Raw genomic sequence first — 12,364 nt, 5'->3', positions numbered from 1 at the left:
GTGAACTACTATGAAGGGTATAAAGTAATTGCATAATCTACATGCAAGGTAGAGAGTCAACAAGAGTGACTCCTGGCAGGTTTGGGCCAGCCTGTGAACAATATTGAATCTCAACCTCAGGAATCTGTATATAAAGTAAAAGACATGGGGAACCATTGATTGTTCTTCCAGCAGGGGAGCAGATGGAACTAAGTTCAGGGCATAATTATCTACATGTGTAGATCGGAAATAATCAAGCAGAGGGGAGTGGATGTGGAAGGGCCACGTGCCCGCTGCCACCATGTCTTCTTCTCCCCGCATCAATAATGGCTCCCAGAAGGAAAGCTGCATTCACATCAGGTAGACATGACTGACGAGGTATGAAGCCAGTGGGATTGGAAAGGAGATCTTTGATGGAAGAAAGAATCCGGAAAGAATTGACAAGATGACAGTAGACGGGGAAAGAATACTTTTCAGTGATTCTGAAGTTGTAAATTTGGACGATTTTAATGTGTAGTGCTGTGGATAGAAATACGGTCATCTAGGAGAATCAGTGAGGGGATTTTGAATCTGTAAATCAGATGGATGACTAATAATAATGATAAAAATAAAATGATGCTAGTAATAAAGTAAAAATAATTAATAATAAAAATCAGCATATATTGAGCAGTTAATATGTGTCAGTGTTTCCTAAGGTACTTACTTAATATTTGCTAAGATGCCTCCTGTTGCTCTGATACATACGTATGCTTTCATTTACTCCTTACAACAATCCTATTATCACCCCCATTTCGTAGAGGAAGAAACTGAGGAATATAGTGGCAAAAGTATACAATTCAAGGTCATATAACTGGTACGTGGAGAAGGTAGGATCAAGCCCAGGCTATCTGACTCAGGACCCTATTCTTTCAGTCATTATAACAATAGCTAATATTTATTAAGCACATACTATATGATAGTACTCTACATATAGTCTCTTTAATGCTTACGAGTCAACCTATAAAATCGGTTTCATAGATGAGGAAGCTGAGGTACAGAAAGGGTAAAAGACTTGCCCAGAGCAACCCAGCTAGTAAGTGGCAGAGGTGGGATTCAAACTGCAGTAGGCATAGCCCTAAAACACATGTTCTTTCCACGATGCGATGAAAAAGACAAATGCATCCTAGGACTGCAGGATCTATACCCTTTGTCTCATCAATGATGATTTAAACTTCTAGGTTGGGGACCAAGCCTCACATATGTGGGGTACACCCTTGGTGAGTACAGGACCTGGCACATAGATGTCCAGAACCAATAGAATTGTGAAGTCTCTGGAAATCTCTGCCTACAAAGAAAAAGCTGAAACTATGGTGGAAGGATTCTGACCAATGGAGGCATGAAATTCAAGGAGGTGGAAGAGCAGGGTCAGACAGTCCTGAGTCCAATTGCATTTGCTGAAGAGGCTTGGGCAAATTGCTTAACCTCTGAGCTTCCATGTCATCACCTGTAAAATGGGGATAATAATAGCGGCACCTCACTCTGGGGAGCAATCTAACGACGACTACCCATTATAAGAGGAAGCAAGTGAACATTTGGCTCCTAGCCCTAGCAACCGCTCATTACATGGTAGCAATGTTGCTATGATTGTTGTCATTGTTATTATTTCTACAAGGGAATGTGCCAGGAAAACGGTCCATGCCTCCGGGAGAAGGATTCTGCAGCTTATATTTTATAATGTTCCTGCCCCTTTGAAGCCTCCACACAGCAGTTGCCTTGGCCTCCAAAGTTTCGTGGCAGGATCTCTTCAAACCCAAATGACAAAAGCCAGCTGCTGCTCCAGGAGCAAAGGAGGGAGGGAAGGGGGGAGGGCAGTGGTAGGAAAAGGGAGGTGGAGGAGGCCTGCCCACCCAAGGTGTCTTCCCTAGGTCCTTCCCGGATCCCACTAGCTCTGCAGTGTGGCCCCAGCACTGGCTGGCACTGGCTTCCTGCCGGGTCACGTGGCTTGTATTTCAAGATGTAACTAGCAGCTGCTGGCCGCTGGTTCTGGCTACTAATACCATGACCAAGAAGTGGTGGAGCTGTGAGGTCAGCGCTGGCACCGGAGCAGCTGCCGTCTCCCTGTCCACATGGGTGTGGAGTGAGCCAATGGGGAGGACCCAGCCCTGGGAACTATAGCAGAGGGCACTGACTACCCCAGAGGGGCTTTCAGATCTTCCAGGCGGAGACCCCCAGCTCGGCTCGCCTAGACCCAGACTCTGGCTTACTCACCAGGAAGAAGCAACTCCCCCTCAGCAGCATCGCTCCCAGAGTCTTCTGGAATCCTGTGAGTCTCCAGCTGCTTAGTCATAACACTTTAGAGCTGGCAGAGCCCTTAAACCAGCCATCCCGTTTCATAGGCAAAGAAACTGAGACCCAGAGGGGTGAAGTGACTCGTCTAAGATGGCCCATGAGTCAGGGCAGGGCTGGGCACGAACACTTGCTGCAAACAGCCAGCCTGGGGCTTTTCCATTACTCAAAACTACAGGGCCTGCCCCGGCACACTTAGCTCAAAAGGGCCGGATCCTGGGATCCAGTTGGGACCTGTGACCCAAACCAAGTGCTGAACACCTTTTAAAGAGGGCTTAGGGAAAACAAATAGTGAGGAAACATGTTGGCAAAGAAAAATGTGTTCTGACAGAGATACGTGCTCACCCCTACTGTGTGAAATGAAGAAGAATCGGATTCCCCAGGCACAGTTCATCTTATGTTCTCATTTGAATAAGGAGCACGTTGTGCACACGCATGTGGACACAGAAAAAAGACTGGAAGGAAAACTAAACCAGACTTACTTCCGGAAGGCAGCGTTACGGATGGTTTTCATGTCTCTTGTCATCCATATTTTCTAACTTTTCTACTTTGGGGGTGTTTACTTCTGTAACAACAATATTAAAAGGATACAAAATGAATAGACAAGTGCCCGGGTCCCCGGTCACCCACGCTCAGTCAGGCTTGGCTTGTGGAAGATTCCAGAAGAGGCTGCACCCATTGCACAAGGAGGGGGCGTTTTCCTTTCTGGTGAAGCCTAAGCCAGCTCGGGCCTGAGGGCAGTAGTCACGGCGCGGCTTTGCTGCAGTCTGGGGCAGCAGCTCCGGCTTAGGGCCCCCCCGGGTCCCCCATACGCACAAGGGAGGGAGGACCAGACAGCAGACCCCAGCCTCACAGCTGGCCCTGCAGAGCACGTGCCCACAGCCCGATGTGTGGAGAATGGGCAAGAGCCAGAAAAAGGCCAGGTGGCCCTCTGGGAGTTCTCCAGTCTCAGCCACGCCGTCCGGGAAAGCTCACGGCCTAGTGCTGTCTTTCAAACACGTAGGTGGCCCTCTGGGAGCTCCCCAGTCTGAGCCACGCCCTCCGGGAAAGCTCACGGCCTAGTGTTGTCTTTCAAACACGTATATCTCACTGACATTTTTTTGCCACTTGCCTGCTACGGTGCCAATGTCCTCGAGACCAAGCCACCTTTCTGGGTTAGCCCGTGAGAGCTGCCTGCCAGCTAGACCTCCCAACCTCCTTCTCGAGGAGTACAGCCCAGGGAATGGTGGGTCTTGTCCCCAGGGCCACAGAGCTCAGGGACAGTTTTGTTTAGACAGAACACTGCCCCTATGCCACATACCATCAGGACTACAGTGCCTGCCCAGTGCCCTGGCTGGGGCCCCCTGCTTCTTAGACATTAGCTAATTTATGCTTCCCCAAAGGGCCCAAATACCACAGGAAATGCCATCATACATCGAAGGGGCACCTCCATGAGGAAAGCTTCTCTTGTCCCATAAAGGGTGGGTCTTACCACATCTTCACATGGTAGTGACAAATGCAGAGGAAGCCCAAACAATCAAGTCTGAGAGCACCATGGCTCTGCTCTCCTCTAGCCCATCTCCTGGGCGGGTTACCAAACATCCCAGGAGAAGTTGGAAGATCAAGTTACAGAGATTGGATCTTCATTCTGCCACCAACTGGCTGTGTGACCTGGGGAAAGTCACTTCACCTCTCTGAGCCTCACTTTTCCTCACCTATAAAACAGAATAATGATAACAGTTGATGCTTACATTACCCCTTGACGCATGCCAGATGATGCTGCATGATGCCACATGTCACATCGGTCACTTATTTAGTCCTGACAGTTCTATGAGTAGGTACTATCATCACCCCATTTATGGGCAAAGAGAGCTGAGGCAGTGGGAGGGCAGGTGAGCTGCCCAGGTTCTGTAGCCGGTCAGAAGTGGGATTCAGGCAGTCTGTGTACGAGTCAAACAGGCGCATCACTTGAGTGCCTCAATAGCTACTGCGAGCCCTCAGGCTTTATAGCCAACCTGGGAGATTCAACTGAGATAGGGAATCTGAATGCTTTTCATGACAAGTTCTAAAATGACATGAACTCTTTTCATCTTGCAAGAACAGAAAGGGATAAGGTTTCCAAATCTCTCGCCAGTGGTGGCATTTCAGAGACTGTGGCAACACCTGAACAGAAGGAGACATTCGTGGGTAACAGCGAGCCCTGCCTGGGTGGTTCTGTTTCCTAGCTCTGCCAGGAGAAAGCAACCAGCTCTGCTCCCAAAGCCAGAGTGCTGTGTTATTGAGAGCTGTTCCCAGCTCACCCTTGACTGATAAACAGGAGTCACCTTTCTCCTCGGGTGATGGGGACGCTCCGGCACCTTTCCCGCCCTGATGTGGGTCTCCACGCAGCCACTTCTCCCTGCCCCATCTTGTGGAGGAAGGGCCCCAGCTCCTCAGCCATGAGTGCTGTGTCCCAGGCTGCCGAGGACGCACCTGTGCTGTAGAGGTCTCCCCAGCTTCCCCTGCAGCTGGCCCTCAGCCCTCCCTTCTGCCTCTCACTCCCACATCAGCACAGGGATGAGTGGCAAGGGCTGGGAAGGCTGTGTCTTGTCTTTTAGTCTAATTAATACACATGAGGGCTCTTGCTTGGCTGGGAGGGTGGGGAGCTGGCACTAAAGATGCAGCACATGTGGTAAAGGGTTAACAGCCTGAGCTCCACAGTTGAAATTCCTCCACCACTTCCTGGCTGTGGGACCTTGAGTAAGTTACTTAACCTCTCTGTGCCTGTTTTCTAATGAGCAAAATGGAGGCTGTTGTAAGGATTCAGGGACCTGCAAAGAGCCTGTGATCATGCCTGGCATATACTAAGTGCTCAACAAACACGCACTATGATTATTTCTTTCCCTCTCTGCAACTGCTTCAGCTTAAGGTACCTCAAGAAGGTGACAGAAGCTTTTCCCACATGCTTTCATAATATCCTGCACCATAATGCATCCTTGATTCATCCAGTATGTGTTGAGGGCCTACTAAGTGCCAGGCACTGTTTAGATCTAGAGAATGCAAGGATCTAACACTCAGGGGGAGGGAGGAAGAAGACATATACACAGATAGTACACTGCAGTGGGGGTCGATGCTTTGAGACCCGTGGGGCCTGGGGAGGGAATCCTCCAACACTGGTGAGCCTGTGACGGTGGAGGGGGCAGGGGGCAGGGAAGACCTGCCAAAGGAGATGAACTTGAACTGAATCCTGAGTCGTGCATAGGCCTCACAGGAGCTGGGAGAGCATTGCAGACTGTGGGAACGGTGATGAGAGGGACAGCTCCGCGCATCCCGTCCACACAGCTGTCTTCGTGAGCCTCCGTGGAGACCCAGCTTGGTCCTGAGCTTAGGGCCCAGGCATGGTCCATGGGGGAAGTGTGAAAGTTCCTCTTAGCAACTAACATCGAGGCCGTGGCTGCCAGGACTGGACAGGGTTGGGGAGACAGCCAGAGCCACGGCTGGGAGGGAAGGGAGGGAAAGTGAGAGTGCTGGGGGAAGGCCAGGGCCGTTCCAGCCCAAGGCTGGCTCAGAGCGGCTCCGCCCTGAAGCCTGCTCACAGCCAAGGAGACTCCACAGGAACTGAGAGCAAGAAGGGACTGAAGAGAACAAGACCAACTTTCCCAGGTCTTCTGCGAAGGGAAAAGAACCAGCGGTGTTTGACTGGGAAAAGAGGGGGAACTTGTCCAGGGAGGCACCATCCTAGCAGGCCAAGGATGGGAGCACCTTCCCGAAGCTTATGACCACAAGGAAAGCCGCCGCCGTCTCCCCTGCAGGAACTGGAGGGGACCAGGGCAGTGGGGACCGATCAGCAATGCTGGCAGATACCATGGCTGACGGCTCCGATGCCTGCGGCCCCCAGCTCGTCCGTCCTCCTTCTCCAATCCTCCTGCTTACCTGAGCCAGGCTTTCAGCTCAGCCCTGCTGAATGTGGGCAGCTCATAGGCATCCACACCAGGGCGGGAGCTGGCTCTGGACAGGAGAGAAGCGCAAGCCCAGCATCTGGGTCCAGTGTTTGCCCCTAACCTGCAGTGTGGCCCTGGGCAAGTCTCCACCCTCTCTGGCCTTCTGTTTCCTTATCGTTATAATGAGACCACATACTTGCTTTCCCTTCAAGATTGCTGGGAGGAATTAATATAATGTGTAAAAACAGTGAAATGCTTAAAGTGGGAACGGTTGTGTTTTTGACGTCTTCACTGAATGCGGAGCCTCGGGGAAGGGGAATCTGTCTGGTTCCCTGTTGCATCCAACATGGAGCACACCCAGCCTGCTTGCACGTGGGTCTGCCCGAAATGGGGGGAATCAGGGGAAGTGATTTCAGACTTCAGCAGGTCCCCGTACCTGCTCTTGCCTTGTGATCACCTGCAACTGCTAGAGCAGTGAGAGCTGCAAAAACAAAAGCAAAACCCATGGAGGCTACAACACAGTGGCCAGGAATACAGCGCCTGCTTCCTCTACGTAACCTGGCCCCTGGGACAAGTGGTTGGAATCGCCTTCCCTGTGGCCACTTTGCCTTCTTCCTGATGAGCGCAAGTCCACTTCAGCCTGACTTGGCGAAGTTTTGAGGCAAAAGCTACATTTGTCACCACGCTTGCATCTAGCGCAGCCATGGGACACAGCTGTGGCCAAAAAGATAAGAAGGTGCTGGACTGAGACTCTGGAAAACCTCCAACAGATTCATCTGGCATCTTGCCATCTGATCTTCCTCTTCTTACTACCTGGAATGCAGAATTGCGCCCAGAACTCTAAAAGCCATTTTGCAGCCATGAGGACACAAGCCATATGCCAAGAATGACTGAGCAAAGGCTCTGATGGCATCTTTGAGCTGCCATATAAGCCTGGACTGCCTGCTTCTGGAAATATAAACTTCTTAGTTGTTAAAGCCACTGTTCTTTCCCCCTCCCTGGGGAGAGGTCAAGGTGAGGGGATGGAGTCTGCTATTTGCAGACCAATACACCCTTTCCTCCAAAGACTAGGTCAGTGCCACCTTGGACATCCTCTAAGACTCCACAAAGGTCTTATCATGCTGCACTATAAGAGCCAGTTGCTCATATACCATCCCTACCAGACGCAGGCTCAGGGAAAGCAGGGTGCACATTCTGTGTTGATCACTGGTGCATCCCCAGGGCATGACAGTTTCTGGCAAACATTAGCTTCTCTCTATACTTTTCTTGAATCAATGAATGAAGGAACACTTTAGATTGTAATTCCAGGAGATGTAGCTAACTTGCATTAGAGCTGGGAACCATCATTTCTGGCCAGTTTTGAAACCTCTGTTGACGCATCTTTGAAAAAGTCAGTTTTAGAATGGTTTGCCTAAAATACCTAAAGCTTTGTAAATAACTCTGCCAGCCTCCCATAGAACCACTGCCTTTTCCTAACCACCCACAGCCCATCATGGCTGCCCTCAACTTGCCACTACATGACCCAGAAGGCAACTCACGCAAACCCTCCGGCAGATTCTGATGCCAAGTGATTATCATAGCTGAGAAACGGCACATCCCACGATACATGGAGAGCTTGACTGAATAAACATAAATGTGTATAGGGAAACATTCACAGACATAGTTGTCAGATTGTCGTCCTCTCCAAATATCTCAGTTATTTTTAGACTTGTAAAACTACTTTCTTCAAGACATCTGGAAGGTTCTAACAGTCTCCTCCTCCTCTTTCCTTTATTGTGACTTTATCCTCAAAACCTGCTGTTTTCACTGTGTCCTCAAAATATTCACACTTTTTCCGTATTCAAGTTATCCAACTTGGAGATCCAACTATATAACTTCTTCTTTTTTTGTTTTTTAATATTTATTTATTTATTTGGTTGCACCAGGTCTTAGTTGCAGCAGGTGGGCTCCTTAGTTGCGGCTCCAGGGCTCCTTAGTTGTGGCTCGTCAGCTCCTTACTTTCAGGCTCCTTAGTTGTGGCATGAAAACTCTTAGTTGCGGTATGCATGTGGGATCTAGTTCTGTGACCAGGGATCAAACCCTGGCCCCTTGCATTCGGAGTGTAGTCTTAATCACTGTGCCACCAGGGAAGTCCCTATATAACTTCTTTATTTGCCTTCTTTTGGAAAAGCATGGGAAGTCCATATATAACTGATGGGAATGCAGAGTTCATGTGTTTCCTACAAACATGCAGTTCATTTGTTCAAGATGTTTGATGACAGTCTCTTGAGGAAAATCACAGATGATGCAGCAGGGCTGCCTGCTAAAGCTCTCTCAGGTTCTTCTTTCTGGGTTCACACCCTCCCATGAAGTTTGGTGAGGGCCATACATCCTGAGGTCCTTACTCTCCTTCCTTATCCACCTGCTGAATGGGGAGGACTCCAAGGACTTAGAGGAGGATGGAGCCACAAGATGGAAGGAGCTTGGGTCTCTGGAGCAGCTGCATGAAGCAGAGAGTTGCAGATCTTGCACTAGGCTGTTGCAGGAGTAAAAGAAATAAATGTTATGGTACCAACGCTTTGGAAGTGTATCTGTTACATCAACTAGCATTATTTCAGATTACTCCTTACTTATCTATAGCCTGTTTTAGTATCTTTATTCTAAAATGCTGTCCCACTTTGCTTTGTATTAGAGCTCCATGACTATACTGAATGTGAGCCTTTAGATCATTGGTCCCCAACCTTGGCAGCTCAACAGAAGTAACTGAGGAGCTTCTGAAATGTCCCAGTGCTTAGGCCTTACCCCCAGAGGTTGTGATTCAATTGGTCAGGGGTGGGACCCAGCCTTTGCTATTTTGAAAGAGCATCCCAGGTGATACTAAGGGCAGACAGAATTAAGAGCCATTGTTCTAGAGCAAGTGTTCTCAAAATTGAGTGTGCACCAGAACACGTGAGAGACTTGTTCAAATACATATTTCTGGGCCCCACCCCCAGAGTTTCTGATTCAGTAGGGTCTGGGGTACAGCCTGGGAATTTTCATTTGTAATATATTCCCAAATGAAGCTGATACTGCTGGTTCAGGGACCACACTCTGAGAACCACTGGTCCAGACTTTTAAATCCCCCTTAATAACAACAGCAATCACTGGTGTCATCCCTAGAAAACACTAGCCACTCAACAACTGAGTATATAATTGAGTTGAAATGAAGGCACATAGGCCTTTATACTTGATGACTCTTACTTTGGTTTTCAATAGATTCAGATTGAGTTTGCTTAGTTGTGCAATCCAACCAAGACACTCTGTAGGAACAGGAAGAGGGGAGAATGTTTGAGTGAGGAAGAAATTAATACTTGGGTTTGAGCTGGCATGTGGAAGCAAATATTTATTTAGTATCATGTATGGTCATGGCACTATGTTGACCTCTCCCTATTTTATCCTTTAGTGAAGGGAGATTTCCAAAAGAGAGAGGGACTTCCAGTCATCTGTGACTGAGTAGTAAAGCTCAATGAGATGGAGGCAGGAGGGTCTCCGTAGGAGGAATGACCTAAAATAATACACACACACACACACACACGCATATACACACACACATTGGATTTATAGGGAAAGTGGGAGAATTGGATATGATATCTCAAAGAGGCACAAAATAAATGATGGAATGAAGTAAGGAAGTCTGAGGACCCAACCATTATCATCTTTGTGAGTCCTTTAACACTTGAAGTTCTTTTTACTCCCAAAAAGGAGGACACACTCCCAATCAGTGTGTGCTCTAAATAGAGCACCGTTCATAGCCTACAGTCTTCTTTCATACAGGCGGACCTCACTAATGCATAATTTTGTACTTGTGATATATATTCACACACATACATATACATGTACACATTATACATACAGACACATATGATATAAATGATCACCCAGCAGGCAGTAAAGCTGTTTAAATTTAGTGGACCAGACAACTTTGCACTTAGAATTTCTAACACTGTTTATTTTACTCATTAATTCTACTACAAATTCCAATAATTATTTTTATAAAATACTATGTATCTATAAAAGGCTATTAATGAAACCCTCCTTCATATTTGAAGATACTTATTTACAAAATACAGAAATGGATTCTGGCTATTAAAGCAAAAAAAGGGAGGGAAGAGGGAGAATTTATTAAAAGGTATTGATTAGCTCAAAAAACTGCAAGGGCCAATGAACTAGGATTAGAACCTACACATCCATGGACAACATCACAAATCGAAAAACTGCAAGGGGCAATGAACCAAGGTTAGAACCTACACATCCATGGACAACATCTGAAATCAAAAAGCTGCAAGGGACAATGAACCAGGATTAGAATCTACACAGCTTTGGACAACATCCAAAATCATGCCCAGACTGGTCACAACCAGACACCTCTACTGCCAATGCTCGGCACCACTTGTGCTGTTTCTACCTCCAATTCTGAGCATGGAACGTTGCTGCTCTCATTGAAACACTGCTGCTTTGAGGAAACAGATGAAGCTGCTCCTGCTGCCATCATCTTTGCTACAAGGATTCCTGCCTCTTTGCCTCACTAGCTCTCTCTCTGGTGGATGCCCCGTATGGGTGTGTCTGACTGGTGGAGCCTGAGTCACATGCAAATTTTCTTGTTGCAGAGGAGTCTGGGAAGTAGTCTCTCCCTTCTACTAAGAGTCATAAGGTGGGAAATTCTCCATACATAGCAAAGAGGTTTATATCCTGGGCAGTCACACAGAATGATAAATGTCAATGTTGCTAGTTTCAGGGAATTAAACATTATATGATTTTCATTTCCTTAAAAAAAAAACTTCTGTTCCTGAGATATTTCAAAGTCATACAGAAAAAATTTTTAATAATAAATTTGCATGCTACCTCTAAAAGAAAGCATGTGTAAATACTAGCAAACAGATCCAACAACACATGAAAAGGATCATAAAACATGATCAAGTGGGGTTTATCCCAGGAATGCAAGGATTCTTCAATATATGCAAATCAACCAATGTGATAAAACATTAACAAATTGAAGGATAAAAACCATATGATCATCTCAATAGATGCAGAAAAAGCTTTTGACAAAATTCAACACCGATTTATGATAAAAATCCTCCAGAAAGTGGCAAAAAGTGAACTTTCCTCAACATAATAAAGGCCATATATGACAGACCCATAGCCAACATCATTCCCAATGGTAAAAAACTGAAACCATTTCCTCTAAGATCAGGAACAAGACAAGGTCGTCCACTCTCACCAGTATTATTCAACATAGTTTTGGAAGTTTTAGCCACAGCAATCAGAGAAGAAAAAGAAATAAGAGGAATCCAAACTGGAAAAGAAGAAATAAAGCCTGTCACTGTTTGCAGATGACATGATACTATACATAGAGAATCCTAAAGATGCTACCAGAAAACTACTAGAGCTAATCAATGAATTTGGTAAAGTAGCAGGATACAAAATTAATGCACAGAAATCTCTTGCATTCCTATACACTAATGATGAAAAATCTGAAAGAGAAATTAAGGAAAGACTCCCATTTACCACTGCAACAAAAAGAATAAAATACCTAGGAATAAACCTATCTAAGGAGACAAAAAGCCTGTATGCAGAAAACTAGAAGACAATGATGAGAGAAATTAAAGATGATACAAACATGGAGAGATATACCATGTTCTCAGATTGGAAGAATCAACATTGTGAAAATGACTATACTACCCAAAGCAATCTGCAGATTCAGTGCAATCCCTATCAAACTACCACTGGCATTTTTCACAGAACTAGAACAAAATATTTCACGATTTGTATGGAAACACAAAAGACCTCAAATAGCCAAAGCAATCTTGAGAAAGAAAAACGGAGCTGGAGGAATCAGGCTCCCTGACTTCAGACTATACTACAAAGCTACAGTAATCAAGACAGTATGGTACTGGCACAAAAACAGAAATATAGATCAATGGAACAGTATAGAAAGCCCAGAGATAAACCCACGCACATATGGTCACCTTATTTTTGATAAAGGAGGCAAGAATATACAATGGAGAAAAGAGCCTCTTCAATACATGGTGTTGGGAAAACTGGACAGCTACATGTAAAAGAATGAAATTAGAACACTCCCTAACACCATACACAAAAATAAACTCAAAATGGATTAAAGGCCTAAATATAAGGCCAGATACTAT

This window comes from Leucopleurus acutus (genome assembly GCF_964270905.1).
Source record: "Leucopleurus acutus genome assembly, chromosome: 8".
In the NCBI taxonomy this organism is placed as follows: domain Eukaryota; kingdom Metazoa; phylum Chordata; class Mammalia; order Artiodactyla; family Delphinidae; genus Leucopleurus; species Leucopleurus acutus.
Note: the sequence above shows the minus strand (reverse complement) of the source record.